We start from the raw sequence: 16,613 nt of genomic DNA, 5'->3' as shown, positions 1-16,613 counted from the left end.
ATCTACTATGAAATTTTTTTTAATTCAGAAGAGTCTTTAGTTGTGCAGAGGGTAATTTTCATACCCCTGGGTGACTAGGGTCTCGAGATATAGGACAAAACGTGAGCCAGTGAATGCCTAGACAGAGTTTATTTATTTATTTATTTATTTATTTATCAGTCTACAAATTAAACAATTACACAGACCAAATATACCGGCACTTAAATATCAGATGTAATACATGATATTGTAACGAATTTACTGCAAATCCTCTTATATGCAATCCTCTGCTAAGTTCGAATCACTAAACTGTTGAATAAATAACTCCAATATTGAATAATGGAAAAATGGCCTTTATTAAAGTACTTCACAATAACACTTATACTTTGCTACTCGTTGGCTTAATAACCAAACTGATTGATAACTCAATTGAGACTCTACTATTGGCCGCCAGGTCGCGTGCTTAATCAATAACTGATTGATAGCTCAACCCAAACTGAGTTACAGCGCCTCTACATCTGTCGCCTTTTATACTCTTTGGTTTCCTCATTCGCCTCTTCTAGACGCTTCCAGAATCTACTAGTCCAGTATCTCTCAAACTTCTCAGCTGTAACTACAATTGCACGATTTTATAGCTTCTCTCATACCCCATGCTTGTATGTGTGAGCGACACTTCCACAATTATAACTGCCTACATTCAGGAGCATCTCAAATAAGATGTCTGCATATGGTTGTGCCTTGCTTCTCAGCTGCGTGTACCTACATATGTGTAGACATAATGATTGATTCGTTTATGTAGATACATAATGATTGAATTATTGATGTGAACGTTTATAGTTTACAGTCTCTCGCGCACACATAGGCGTAAATGCATCTGTGTGTGACATCTCTCGGCTGCCTTATATATGTGTATACATGATTTGATTATTGACGTAAATACTGCTTAGCATGGCCTTAGTGATGGTATAGCTTAGCGATGCTAATATCCGTGACACTGCCCTCCACCTAAGTCTGATCGTCCCGATCAGACAAATCTCCCGATCTAACTGCCGCTAGCATCTCCAAATGTACCACTCTTCTAATCCGTGGTTCCCCAGTGGTTTGTGTGCGGTAGATGGTATCACTGATCTTCTTCACAACTTTGTACGGGCCTTCCCAACTGCACCGAAATTTGGCTGGAACACCTTTCCGCCGGTGAGGGTTGTTTAACAGTACCAAATCTTCCGCCAAGAAACCTTCCGAATTAAAGTTTTTGTCATGTCAGTGTTTCATCTTACTACTAATTACCCTGGGCCGTTCCTTCACACTCTGTTGTTTGGTCAATGAACCACTTCGTAGAGCTTGCGCTGGACGGATTTGCTTTGCATAATCGGTATCTTTCCCACATTTCACAACAGTAGTGCGCTCCGGCTTGAAACTACCTTCGCATTCTTTCTCGGAAATTCGTTGCTTCGTTTTCCTGCGTCTTTTAGGTTTTGTCAATGCCAGTGTTTCTCTCGCAGGTACTTTTGATTTTGATTTATTTGGCCCATTCGATCTATCAACATTTGCCTTTGACTTTCGTGGTCTTTGTAAAGTCTTTTCCACCAGTACCCGATTACTGCTGAACCCTTTTTCCAAACTAAAGTTAAGTGGTATGTCCTGGTTCTTATAGCGCATAATTTTTCTCCGCGTATCGATCCTGACGTCATGGTCAACCAAGAAGTCCACTCCCAATATGACTTCATCAACGATCTCCGCCCCAACGAATTTGTGAAGAACCATGACTTTTCCAATTAATACCTCACATACCACTTCGCCTTGGACTTAATTATACTCGCCTGTGACCGTACGCAACCTTGCTCCAGGTAATGACTTTACTCTCCTGTAGACCAAATCAGATCGGATCAAGGAATGAGATGCCCCCGTATCTACAGTCAGTACAAGCTCTTTACCATCCACATTACCTCTGATGGTAAGACTGCTTGATTTCCTTCCAATCTGCGACACAGATATCACAGGACATTCAATAGCCGGGGCAAGTTTTCGTTCTTTACATCCGACACGCTCTTGCTCGTTTCCGCCTGCTTTGCGTTTACGGCCACCCACATTGTTGGAACTATTAGGACCAAGATAGCAATGACGTGCAATGTGGCCTGGGTTGCCGCACTTGAAACATTTAATAACTCCGGCATTCTTCTGTTGAGATCCCTTCAGTGCTTCCAAAATTGTGTCTACCCACTCTGGCCTTTCTACTTCCACACGGCGTGCTTTGAAAACTGGCTTACACAGAAGCGACGCTGTTTGCTGAATCAGAGCATGCGATACCGTTTCAGCAAATGTTAGTTTTGGATTCGCATATGTAGCCCGCTTCGTTTCCACATCTCGTATGCCATTTATGAAGCTCTGGATTTTTACCCTTTCAGTGTATTCCACGGGTGCGTCCGCAATTGCAAAATGAGCCAATCTTTCAATATCTGAAGCAAACTCCTGCAATGTCTCATTTGCTTTTTGGTAGCGGTTTTGCAACTCAATTTGGAATATCTGTTTCCTATGCTCGCTTCCGTAACGTCTCTCTAAAGCGCGCATCAATGTTTCGTAGAGGTTCCGCTCGTACTCTGGGATGGTCTGTAAGATTTCCGCGGCAGGCCCTTTCAGTGCCACGAACAGAGCTGCAACTTTATCTTCAGCATTCCATTGGTTCACTGCTGCGGTCTTTTCAAACTGTAGCTTAAAGACCTGGAAAGGAACAGAACCGTCAAAGGATGGTGTTTTTACCTTTGGATTACTAGTTGAAACTGCTGGGCGATTTAGTTGCAACTGCTCCATACGACCCTTCAAATCATCGACTTCTGCCTGAAATTGAGCGATTTTTGCATCCTGCGCTTCCAGCTTTGATGTTACCCTTGCTTCCTGTGCTTCTAACTGTGAAGACATTTGTGCCACCTGCTATGATAAGCGCTCCTCTTGTTCTTCCATCTTTGATGTTATGCGTGTCTCCTGCGATTGCAGTTGGGATGCCATATATGTCTTCTGTTCTTCGAGCTGTGTTTCCATATCTGTGTCGACATTTCTAACATACGCGTTTTTTGTGCTTCAATCTTCGATGTTATTTCTGACGACATTTCTGAAATATGTGTCTTCTGTTCTTCCAGTTGAGATGACATTTGCGACGACATTGATGTTACTGTCGATGTTTGTGCAGATATGGCAGCCAAAATCATGTTCAAGTCTGTGCTCGTAACTGTCTGCGATGTTTCGTTTTTCTCTTCAATTTTTGTTGTTGTCTCGTCCCCATCAGGATTAAAGACATACTCGTCCACATCAATCCCTTGCGACTCCATTACCTCTCGTAGCCGTGCTTGAAGTTCGATCTTATTGCCGGTTGTATTCAATCCACGGTTCTCCAACTCCTTTTTCAGTTGCTGGATCCTCAATTCACTCAACTTTGCCATGTCCAAGTTGTATTCTCAATCTTTGGAATTTATTCAGCAATTCCTCTTCTGACACCAATTGTAACGAATTTACTGCAAATCCTCTTATATGCAATCCTCTGCTAAGTTCGAATCACTAAACTGTTGAATAAATAACTCCAATATTGAATAATGGAAAAATGGCCTTTATTAAAGTACTTCACAATAACACTTATACTTTGCTACTCGCTGGCTTAATAACCAAACTGATTGATAACTCAAATGAGACTCTACTATTGGCCGCCAGATCGCGTGCTTAATCAATAACTCAATAGCTCAACCCAAACTGAATTACAGCACCTCTACATCTGTCGCCTTTTATACTCTTTGGTTTCCTCATTCGCCTCTTCTAGACGCTTCCAGAATCTACTAGTCCAGTATCTCTCAAACTTCTCAGCTGTAACTAAAATTGCACGATTTTATAGCTTCTCTCATACCCCATGCTTGTATGTGTGAGCGACACTTCCACAATTATAATTGCCTACATTTAGGAGCATCTCAAATAAGATGTCTGCATATGGTTGTGCCTTGCTTCTCAGCTGCGTGTACCTACATATGTGTAGACATAATGATTGATTCGTTTATGTAGATACATAATGATTGAATTATTGATGTGAATGTTTGTAGTTTACAGTCTTTCGCGCACACATAGGCGTAAATGCATCTGTGTGTGACATCTCTCGGCTGCCTGATATATGTGTATACATGATTTGATTATTGACGTAAATACTGCTTAGCATGGCCTTAGTAATGGTATAGCTTAGTGATGCTAATATCCGTGACAATATAAACAACATAAGCAGTCATCAATTTTAAAGTAATATTTAAACAGTATTGAACCAGACGCTAGACAATTTCAATTAAAGACTTAGAAGTAAGCAAAAGATAAAATGTTGTAAATGTGTTAAAATATACTCATGAAGGAGCTAGTAAATAATAATTTATGAAATTGACAATAAAGCAAATTAATAGTACATAAAATATATACAGAATAGAATTTATACAGAATTTCATTACATATAAAAATAATGATCACTACGCAATTTTGCAAACAAGTTTCAAGTAACTGGTACTTCAAATTTGAAACAGAGGGTTGAACAGTATATCACGGTTTAGCGTTCTTTGCTTCATTTCGAATTACAAATTTAATGTAGTTAAAAGGTATTTTTTAATACCAAGAAAGGAGTCGCTGACGTCTAAATTTTTACAGTGGTTATTAAAATCACGACATAAACAGTGAAGTGGTTGGTGCATTTCATAATTCGACCTGCATGTAGCTACAAAAATTGATTGAAAATGTCTAGATAGCCTAATAGGAACTTTCAACTTAATTTCGCCAAGCAAAAATAGACTATTTATTGACCCTCTTATTAATTTAACAATAAATAAGACGCCAAGCATCTCCCTGCGGCTCTGCAATGTGGGCAACTGTATTAGTTTTAACCGGCTGCAATAGGGGGAAAGATTTTTAGAAGGATCCCATGGTAAGTGTTTTAAAGCGAAAAGCAAAAATTGTTTCTGGACCGATTCCAGCTTGTCAATGATAGCGCGGATTCCAAATTATTGAAGCATATTACAAAGTAGGTCTGACCAATGATGTTAAAAGAGTTTTTGTAACGTATGGGTCATTAAATTCTTTAGACCAACGTTTAACAAAGGCCAAAGTACCTTTAGCGCTATTCACGCAAGTTTCAATATGAACTTTAAAATCGAGTTTTGGGTCCATAGTAACGCCTAAATCAATAAACTTAGTGACTTGCTTGATTACATAGTCGCCAATAACATAATCATGGGATTGGAAGGACTTCCTTGTAAAACACATGAACTTACATTTAGGTAGGTTTAGTGACATGGCGTTTACATTACACCAGTCACCAAGACTATTCAGATCAGCCTGAAGACATGCCCTATCCACGGGTGAGCGGATAGGCATTACAAGTTTGACATCATCAGCGTACATCAACGGCTTGCAGCTCTTCAAAACACTAGGAAGGTCATTAATGAACAACAGGAACAAAACCGGACCAAGATGGCTGTCTTGAGGAACACCAGAAGTTACGTTTATGAACCGAGACCGACAATTATTAAATATAACTGTTTGTTTTCTTTCCTTCACATAAGAAGAAACCCAAGATAGAAACAAAGGAGGAAATCCTAACCGATCAAGTTTGAGTAAAAGTATAGAATGAGAAACTTTATCAAATGCCTTACTAAAATCAGTATAAATAACATCGACATCACAATTCGTCTTAAAACTGTTGGATACAAAGGTTGTAAACTCGAGCAAGTTGGACACCGTTGATTTACCCTTGCAAAAGCCATGTTGTGAAAAGTCAATTAATGAAGATACTCTAAACGCAATCTGTTTTGTGATAATCAATTCAAATAGCTTAGGAATTGTATTGAGTTTGGCTATTCCTCTATAATTTATAACACACGTTCTGCTTCCATTTTTATGCAGTGGTATAATGAATGATTCTTTCCACTTCTTGGGAAATACCCCTTGCTTCAGGGACGCATTAAACAAAGAGGCTAGAGATCGATATAAGTATCGAGCACACGATTTCAGCACTACCGACGGAATTTGATCCGGACCACTAGAGTAAGATATTTTTAGATTTTCCAGATGAGTTAAAACATCATCAGTACATATATATGAGACTGCCTGGGAATCCAGAGGAGACAATCTGAAAGGATAATTCGATGGCGGATAATCATAGGTGTTTGAATAAGTAGATTCGAAGAAATCCGCAAACATGTTAGCAATTTCGAAGCTATCGTTGGAAATCTGATCGTTTAGCTTCATTGTAGAAGGAAACACTTTTATCTTCCTTTTTGAATTCACAAAGCTGTAAAACGACTTAGGGTTGACAAAAATTTGGCTTTTAATCCTACTGATATAGTTCCTATAACAAATTCTGTTCAATGTGTTATATTTGTAACGTAAAATTGAGTAGGCGGCATAGTCAGTCATTGATCCAGAAAGTTTGTAGCGTTTGAATGAACGCGTCTTCTGATTTTTCAGGCGTTTCAATTCTTTAGTGCTCCAAGCCGATGATGATATAGCAGTGGTTTCGGACTTAGGTATGCATTTTTTAAATATTCCGTATAGTACATTATTAAAATGGGATATACTCTCATCAATATCCCCATCGTACTCAGGCCAATTTATTCTCGATACTTCGAGTATTACTTTAGACCAATTGGGTTTTCTAAACAGAAACCGGCGAGGGGTCTTTCGCACTACGTTGGAGGAACGCTCAGATAAATTATAGGATTCCATAAACATCGCGAGAGCAGGATGATACACATCTTCAGGCAGGGCAAGAGGATCGCATCGATTTACAAAACAATTTGAATCGTCTGAGAAAATTAAATCCAAGCATTTACCGAATTTATTCTGAATGTTGTTAATTTGAAAAAGTCCAATATCTGCAAACTCGTTTATGAAATCATAGTCGATAGCGCGAGAAGAAGTAGGGACTAGCTTCCCGTCGATAAGTCTCCATGACACACATGGCAGATTAAAATCGCCAAGTACAGTGACAGAATCACAGGCCCTGGCAGTGCTGCACACAGATTTCACTACTGAGGAATGATTCAAAAATGAGGAAATGTCAGATTGTGGGGGAATGTAGTTCGCTATAAAATATTTGTAGGTTGAGGAAAGTTTTACTCTCACACAAAGAAGCTCAGCATCCTCAAAGTCAGGAAAATGTAGTTCCTCCGCGGAAAACCTAGTGTGAACGGCAATTAACACACCTCCACCAGCTCTGGCCAGTCCGTCCTTTCTAAACTCTTGAAACGAACTCGATAAAACTTCAGCGTTAAAAACTGTTGGTTTTAGCCAAGTCTCAGTAAAAACGAGTACATCATTAGGACTCTCATGACTCAGTAGAAAAATTTCCGTTAATTTGGTATTCAACCCCCTAACGTTCTGATAAAATATACTAAGTGAGATATTATTTACGTTTGATAAGACATAATTTAAGTTTTTACTACTTCTGGAGTGTTGCCTGTCAAGTTTTTTGATGCATTTAAAGTAGCGCGGTCACGGTTCGACTTTCTAGTAAACAAATGCACCACAGAGTGTTTCGGCCAGAAAGTAGAATCGAGTACCCTATCAAAAAACTTGTCAGGAACTAAGATTCTGAAAGAAGAGATCTCTCTCCCAGACTTAAAATTAAACTTATAAACATTAATATTGCTGATAAGTTCAACACCAAGCTTGGAGCATACGCAGTTAGATATATCAGCTTCCGTCAGCGATGCGTGGAGCCGTGACACAAAAATGGACCTACGGGGGGGAACAGCAGTCACCTCCCTAGGAGCACCAGGTTCAAAATTGGGTTGAATAGCAGGAACATTAACAGCATCAGAATGTTCAGCATTAACAGAATTAGTGCTGTTCCCAACAGCATTCGCTTTGTTTTTCGAACCTGGAGTCTTGTCCTTACTAGACATTGCAATGTTAGCAGCAGCACTGGGGTTAACAGTTGTATTGGGAATATCAGCATTACTAACAGGTACAGGAACTTTAGCATTAACATTAACACCATCGGAATCATAGCATTAACAGAATTAGTGCTGTTCCCAACAGAATTCGCTTTGTTTTTTTAAGCTGGAGTCTTGTCCTTACTAGACATTGCAAAGTTAGCAGCAGTACTGGGGTTAACAGTTGTATAGCTCACAAGTATAATTGAAGGCACGGGGCCGCTGTCAACTGCGAGTGCACTAGAGTGAGGGGAGCGAACAGAATTATCTTTGCTACCATTCTTTGCTCTACCTTTAATCGCATTTTCGTTTTTGTTATTGATTTTGTTTTTGTTTCTGTGTTTGCCCGCACTATGACGCAGATCAGTGAGCTGTGATGATAATAAGGAAAGCGCACCAGCAACACCTTCATCGTAAAGCTTACATAAATTAGTAAGCTCAGAGCGCACAAGTTCCATTTCACCTAATAACCGGGTTTTATCTGCTTGTAGAGAGTGTGTGCACGCAACTGCACCGGCCTGCTCTGCTCGCAGACTTTCCTGTTCGGCAAGAATAGTTGATAACACTTGATGTAGCTCATTATCATTTGCACAATTTATTTGGGGCTCATGCTGTTGTTGTTGTTGATGATGTTGTTGTTGTACGGCGAGAGCACTACTCGGAGATAGACCAACGTCACGATGAGCAGCCGCACACTCGGCACAAATATAAATTTCATCAGGGCATTTCAAATAATCCAAATCGGCAGCCACAGTGCCAACAACACAATGCAAGTGATAAACTTTTTTGCACTTCTCACACTGCACACTGCTTTGAGTGCGTTCAACTTTATTTCCACAAAGGCAAGGCATAATTGGGAGTAAATTAAAGTTAGACAAATGGAACTATGTATGAAGCAACGTTGAAAAAATAACCAGAGAGGCTGACTCAAGCACAAATCGATTATTAATAAATTGATTGTTTGTATATGTTTATTAAGTCTATGATCGCAAAGAATCTTACAGACTAGATACAAATGAATAGAAAGATATAAAAACTATATAGCCAAACTTATATATGTAATTACCGTGTAAATAATAAAAAGAAAAAAGATAACAATGAGATGAATAAATAATAAAAATAAATTACAGCCACAAATCCAGAGAAGACTTGAACGTACTTCTCGACAAAGAGAAATCAAGAAGGAAACTCCCTGAGAGTCTATTAAATACGGTAAGTGCGCGGAAAATCGGGTCAAACATGCAATAGTTAGCTCTACCGACACGCAAGTAAAAGGGCAAGAAAGTACGAAGACACCTATTAGGTACATTAAAATTAACTTTAGCTAGAAGAGCTGAACAATCCAAAGAGCCAGTGATGAGATCATAAACAAACATTAGTAGATGCGCAGTTCTCCGGATTTCAAGAGACTGGAGATTGATAAGTATGCATCGCGAGTAATAGGATGGGGTTGGATCGTCAAAGTTAATAGAAATTAAGCAAAATCTAATGAATTTTCTTTGAACACTCTCTATTCTGGCAGAGTGGCCACTATAGATAGGATTCCAGACAACTGAGGCGTATTCTAATTTTGAGCGAACTAAAGAGATAAAAAGTGCCTTCCTGGTATAGGGATCCTTAAAGTCTTTTGCATATCTGCGAAGGAAGGCAAGGTTTCTGTAAACCCTCGGAAGAACATAACAGATATGACTAACGTTCAAATCAAATAAATATCAAATTGTTTTAGAATTTCATGTATTTGTGTTACACAAAATTGATTTTATCAAGTTTAAATTTGCAATTAGTAATTCGCAATACACAAATCAAACAGATAGAGCAAACGAAAACAAAGGCACAGAGCTCGAGTAAAAACACGTCCGTACGCGGCAAAAACTTGATACTTGATACAATATGGATATCAAATAAAAGCTGTTGATGAGTGCTTTAGTACAGAGTAATATATTATCCAGAGACGGACTGGGACTGGGATTAGGACTAGGAGTGGGACTGAGACTCGGAGTGGGACTGGGACTGGGACTGGAATAAAATACATACCACCCTATGGGACAGGCTATAAGGGATGCAGAAGAATGAGAAGAAATTGAGAGAAGAGACAAGAGAGAAGGAGATTGAGAAAGAGATAGAATGAGACGAAGATGGAGATAGATGAAGCGAAAAAGACGGAGGAAGGAGTGAATAAAAGGATTTGGAAAAGGTGAAGAAGGGGGAGGCGGAAAACGCTTATTAAAATGTATGCAGATAGGCCAAATTTAAGGCAGGACAACTTCTGCCGGGTCTTCTAGTAATAAATAAAATAATTAAAAAAAAAATTGTTTAAGTTTAACGGTTTTATTGAAAACGATACTTAAATGAAGTAATAATAATAGTAAAAGTTAGAAAATAATTAGCTAGGTCCTAGGTACAAGTCATTATACTCCTCATCAATAAATATAGGGCCTTGATCAGACAATTAAATAAAAGCATTGGGCGCGTGAAGTTTCTAAAAATATGAGCCGTAGCATAACCTTATTAAGGTTCCGTTGGTATTATATACGATTATCAATAGAAATTTCACGAGCCCAACGTTTTTATTTAATTGTGTGATCAACTCCCTAGATTGATGAGGACTGTGATGACTAGTACCTAGGACCTACCTAATTATTTTCTAGCTTTTACTATTATAATTACTTCATGTAAATATTGTTTTCAATAAAACCCTTTAACTTAAAAATTTTGTTTAAATTATTTTATTGTCAAGTTTTTAGTCTTTATTGAAAAAGAAAAAAATGTAAGGCGCGATAACCTCCGAAGAGATCTTCTCTTCCAATTTGCGTCGTGCTCCTCTTGATTTTCCCTACAAATTGGCCGGACGGGACCTGCATGTTTTATGTCGACTCCGAACGGCATCTGCAAGGCAGATGAGTTTTCACTGAGAGCTTTTCATGGCAGAAAAGTTTTTATTTAATTGCCTGTTATTTATCATTCTATTTAGTTCATTTAGTGACGCATTATTGCACGGACTCTTTCCTGACAATTTGTTACAATATAAGTCCTCCATACATATTCCTTCCAAAAACTTTACTCGACACTGCGCCAGGTATGCTTGTCCCTCCTCGAACTCCAACATATTTTGATGTCACTTCTACTGGACTATATGTAATATTTGTTCCAAATATGAGCCAAATCGGACATCATAGATCGCTTTCTATTCGTGTATGTATTGTGTGTTCCAAATATTGACCAAATCGGACCACAAATACGATGTTTTTGAATATCTCGATTCTTGCGCCAAATATAAGCCAAATCAGACCACAAATACGATTTTTTTAATACCTCGATCCTTGCGCCACCTATCGCCGATTTTTTTTTTCATAGGTCGCTTTCTATTCATGTATGTATTATGCGTTCCAATATGAAAAAAATTGGACCAAAAATACTATTTTTATAAATATATCGACCCATGTGCCACCTATCGGAGTTTTTTTTTATTATTGCATTGCCATCGGGTTCTGAACTATATTCCAAGTTTCAAGCTTTTAGCTTATCGGGAAGTTACTTAAATTTCAATTACAAAATTCGTGTCAGCCAGCCAACCATCCAGCCTGTCAAGTCAAGCTAAATAAAACCGTTCAAAAAACTATGCCCGTCCAATATTGTGGCTTTAGCTCTCAATGCTCCTGATGTGTTTTGGAATCTTTCAGTTAGAGGTTGTTAGTACACAATCTTCAGCATCTAAATAAAGAAATACACACAAATTTGGTTATTTGCACTTCGCTTTCAAAGTCACGTAATTTACCTATTTGCTACACACAACTTAATCCTTGCAAAAGTGATTTGGCGTGGCAATGTTTAAGTAGTAGTAATACTGTCAAATTTTTTGTTTAAAAGTACTCCATTTGCTTTTTAGTAAATGCTCTTTGTTAGGATACAACCGCTTGAAGTCTGCATATATCTAAAAAATGAAAGCATGCAAGTATAAAGCATTTATCTATGTATGTTTGTTGTTACAAAACAACCTATTTAGGGTTCGGATAAAATATGGTTACTGTTATTGTAATCCTTGCGCTAAATGGCTGCTTCAAAACATGGAAAGTCACAATGATGAGATGCTGATAAATTTTTGGTTATAGGTCAATTTATCGCCAATAGATATAACCTGTTTTGTCCAATTGCCAGAGATATAAACTTTGGCCACTCTTTTATGAAATCGAAAATACTCAGTCGTCATAAATCGCGTTGTCGAATATGATAAGATCTGTACCACCAATCCAGAATTACCTGCCAATCAGAAGACTGCCTTCGTAGCTCCTCTTTTATATTAGCTTCCATTGATTCATCGAACTCAGTTAAACGGTCAGAAGTCGATGTTTCTCAATTATCGTAATTTTGCTAAGTTGCGCAGTTTACTCTTCTCTTTTTTGATGTAACTTGCGTATTTAGAATATAATTTCCCTGTAGGTGGTCTTTTTCCTTTACGCTGAATGTAATAATAGTCCTAAAATGGAAAAGTTTTTAGTACCATCCATGTTAACCGTTTGACATTACATTAACAGGGCCAAAAAATTATAAATCCATAACTGCATTTTCTCAGAAGAATTATCTATATATGTATATAAAATTCAATTTATGTATGTATGTATGTATGTAGGTATAGATCGAGTTGCGTCCTAAACGGATCGTTCGATCACAACCATATTTGCGCAACCCACTAGAAACCTTCCAAGGATGGTCATAGGCTAAAAATAATATCGATATATAAAAGGGGCGTGGCACCTCCCATGCAAAATGAATATTTGTTACTACATAACTCTGAAGGTATTCATGCTATAACATTGAAGTTTAGTAAGGAGTTATATGAGGTCAATCCATAACACCACCAAGAAAATGTGGGGTGGGGGAGAAGGGGGCGTGGCCCCTCCCATATAAATGGAATTTATCATACGAAATCCGACTATGACCACGCCCACTTTTACGATATCGAAAATTACGAAAAATGAAAAAAATGCCATAATTCCATACCAAACATGAAAAATGGGATGAAACATTGTAATTGGATTGGTTTATTGACGCAAAATATAACTTTAGAATAAACTTTGTAAAATGTGTGTGACACCTTCCATATTAAGTAGAATAAAATGAAAAAGTTCTGCAGGGCGAAATCAAAAGCCCTTGGAATCTTGGCACGAACACTATTCGTGGTATTACATATATATAAATTAGTGGTACCCAACAGATGATGTTCTGGGTAACCCTGGTCCACATTTTGGTCGATATCTCGAAAACGCTTGCACATATACAACTAAGGTCCACTCCCTTTTAAAATACTCTTTAATACCTTCCATTTGAAACCCATGTCATACAAACACATTCCAGGGTTACACTAGGTTCATTTTGCTAAATGGTGATTTTCCCTTATTTTGTCTCCAAAGCTCTCAGCTGAGTATGTAATGTTCGGATACACCCGAACTTAGCCTTCCTTACTTGTTAAAATGTAGACCAAAATTTGCAGACGTTTGTCTTTACAACATTGATTTCAATAGTCTTCGTTAAATCACAACGATATTTTAGAATGACAGTCAACCGATTTTAAGTTGAAAAATGTTAACTGCTGTTTTCCGGCCGTGTGATATAAGAGCTCATTATGGATGACCGCGTAGCTTTAGTTTTCAGACTAGTTCGACAGTAGACAGTCGTCGACGTTGGGGTAGTAGCACACACGGTCATTAGTTCGACTGTATTGGGAAAGCTTTTGCTTCACCACTTGGAGTATTCTTGCGAAGGACAAAGCCTCACCTGGTAAAAATATGTGCCTACGTATTCACATTTGTAAAAGGAGCCGTAACGTGTAGGTTATATTTAAACTTGTTTGATAGGCTGTAATCAATGTGATTCACTCCAAGGGACTAGTTTTTATAGGGCCGCCAACTTTAGGAAATGTCAAACCGGGAGACTTGGGTGTTGAAGGATGAAGTGTGAAAATCAAAATTTACCTTTCAGACGCTATTGTATAGTTTCGCAAACAAACAACAGATATTTGAATGTAAGCCCAAGAGATTTTTCAAACCCTTCTCATACGTACATATGTATGTCCTACTTAAGTATGAGGTAAGAATCATTTCAAAGGAGTGTTTATGCCCCTAGAACCCAGCCAATCGCAATATAAAATTAAAAAAAAAAATCGTCACTTTTTTGGGGTAATTTGCTTTTTTTAACAACTTGAGGACAATTGGAAAACATGTTCGCCTTGGGTCATTTTCTTATAGTGTTTTGTTTTAATAACTTGGTGAATTGGGTGATGTAAAGTCTGTGTTAAGCTGACATCGAAAACGCCTGTTTTTTTAAATAACCATTGAACAGTTAGAAAGAGTTAAACTTGGCAATTAGTTTCTTATAACTGGCAGTGATGTGCATCCGTTGATACTACTTTCGACCATATCCGACCAATTTTCGACATGAGCAATAAATGGCCTAACAGTCTTAAACGAGTGGAAAATATAGTAACGCGCCGGACGCCGCCGCCGCTGCCGCCGCCGCGTCGATATTTTTGACATTCGGCGGCGGCGTGCGAAAAACGTCCAAAATCGGCGGCGACGGCGGCGTTTATCTCTACCGTGTACAAGTACAGCGGGTATAAAAAGGGGTGGCACCTACTATAAAAATGGAATGCTTGATACAACCTAACTCTGGAAATATTCACGCAAGAACAAAGAGTTAAATTAGATCAATCCATAACACCAAAAAGAAAATAAGGGGTGAGTAAGAAGGGGCGTGGCACCCCCCATACAAATGGAATAATGAAAATTGGTAAGTAGCTATATGACGTTAAGTCTTAACGGCACCATTAATATAGGAATTGAAAAAAAAAAAAAACAAGACAAATGGGTTACGTTAGGTTATGTTGAACTGGCCGGTCCATAAGAACCTCACATAGACTGATTGAGTCCGTAGTGTTACCAGAAGTTTGTTTTAACGACCAAATTGAAAAACCCTATCAAAAACCAGGACCTATGTTATAAAATAACTGCGTCATCTTGGCAAATACAAGACTCTTCCTAGGACTTAATCCACTTGCTGCTTCTAGATCTGACAGCTGTATCACTCCAATAGCTGGAGTCTTAACCTGGCAAGTGCAGGGCACGAGCACAGAAGGTGCTCCATCGTTTCCTCCTCCAACCCGCACTTCCTACATGTGCTATCAGTGGCCAAGCCTAATTTAAAGGCATGTGACGCCAGAAGGCAGTGCCCAGTCAGAATACCCGTCATGAGTCTACAGTCCTCTCTTTTTAATGATAGAAGCAAGTTTGTTAGTCTAAGGTTAAAAGATCTACACACAATCTACGACACTTTACACCCCCGCGCTTGAACCCACGCCTTTCCCGCTTGGTCAATCGTGTGCACCTCTCGCCTTTGCTTAATCTCGCCCAGTCTAATTGGGACCTCTACGAAGCAAACTTCAAGGGATGCGCCCTTTTTAGCTAGTTCGTCCGCTTTTTCATTCCCATCTATTCCTATATGCCCTGGGACTCAATATAGATGTATGCTTCTCCCTGTCCGGATTCTATCCAGAGACTGCTTACACTCTAAAACGCATTTAGATGCTGTCCTATGCGAGATTATTGCCTCAATTGCTACTTGACTGTCAATATAAAAGTTAACACGATTCCAGCTTAAGCTATTCTCTTCCAGTGTTTCTACTGCTTTGGTTACGGCTAATAGTTCCGCTTGGAAAACGCTACAGTAATCCGGCAGCCTGTAGGATCTGCCTATTTCCAGATCAGCACAGTATACCGCAGACCCTACTCCTTCCACTAATTTGGAACCATCTGTGTACACATGTGTCGCCTCGTCCGCCATTTGCGCACCCTTGCGCCAACCGTTCACCTCTATTGTGGCCTTAAGATCTCCCTCGAATCGCAGATAGCGAATCAGGTAGTCTGTTCGTCTTGTGATTGATGACGCTATACTACCATGCCCATATGGTCGGCGCTCAAGCTGCCCCGAAGCACCGAGCCTGGTTGCAGTTGTTAAGGCTATGTTCTTTGCTACCAGGACTGCAGGTGGAATTTACAGAATGGCATACAGTGCAGCCGTCGGGGTTGTTTTCAGGGCTCCCGTAATGCTAAGCATCGATAGTCTGCATATCCCTCAATTTTTTTTAAGTATGTTGTTTTTTGTGTGGCTTTCCACCAAACAAGAACTCCATAGTATAGAATAGGGCTTACAATCGCTGTAAAAACCCAATGAGAAAGAGAGGGCGATAAGCCCCACGTACACCCCAGCATTCGTTTACATGCATAAACTGCCGTTGAGGCCTTCTACACCCTCTCCCCCACGGTGCGCGTTCATGAAAGCTTACTGTCTAGGATGATTCCTAGATACTTTGTGCAAGGTTTCTCCTGTAGGGTCACCCCTCCTAACTTAGGCCTGATCCAATTTGTGATCTTGTACCTCTTTGTAAACAAGACCATATCCGTCTTATCCGCGTTGACTTTCAACCCGACATTTGATGGCCAGGTCTGAATATCCTGAAGCGCCCGATCCATCAAAGAGCTAACCGTTGGAAAGCACTTTCCACTTATGGCAATTGCAACGTCATCCGCGTAAGCCATAAGATTTACGGGTCCCTCATCAAATCGCCTGAGCAGTTGCTTGATGACCAACGTCCACAGCAGAGGTGATAGCACCCCTCCCTGCGGCGTGCCCTGTCCA

The sequence above is a fragment of the Eurosta solidaginis genome, chromosome 4, assembly GCF_040869045.1.
Source record: "Eurosta solidaginis isolate ZX-2024a chromosome 4, ASM4086904v1, whole genome shotgun sequence".
NCBI lineage: Eukaryota > Metazoa > Arthropoda > Insecta > Diptera > Tephritidae > Eurosta > Eurosta solidaginis.
This window is presented reverse-complemented; position numbering follows the sequence as displayed.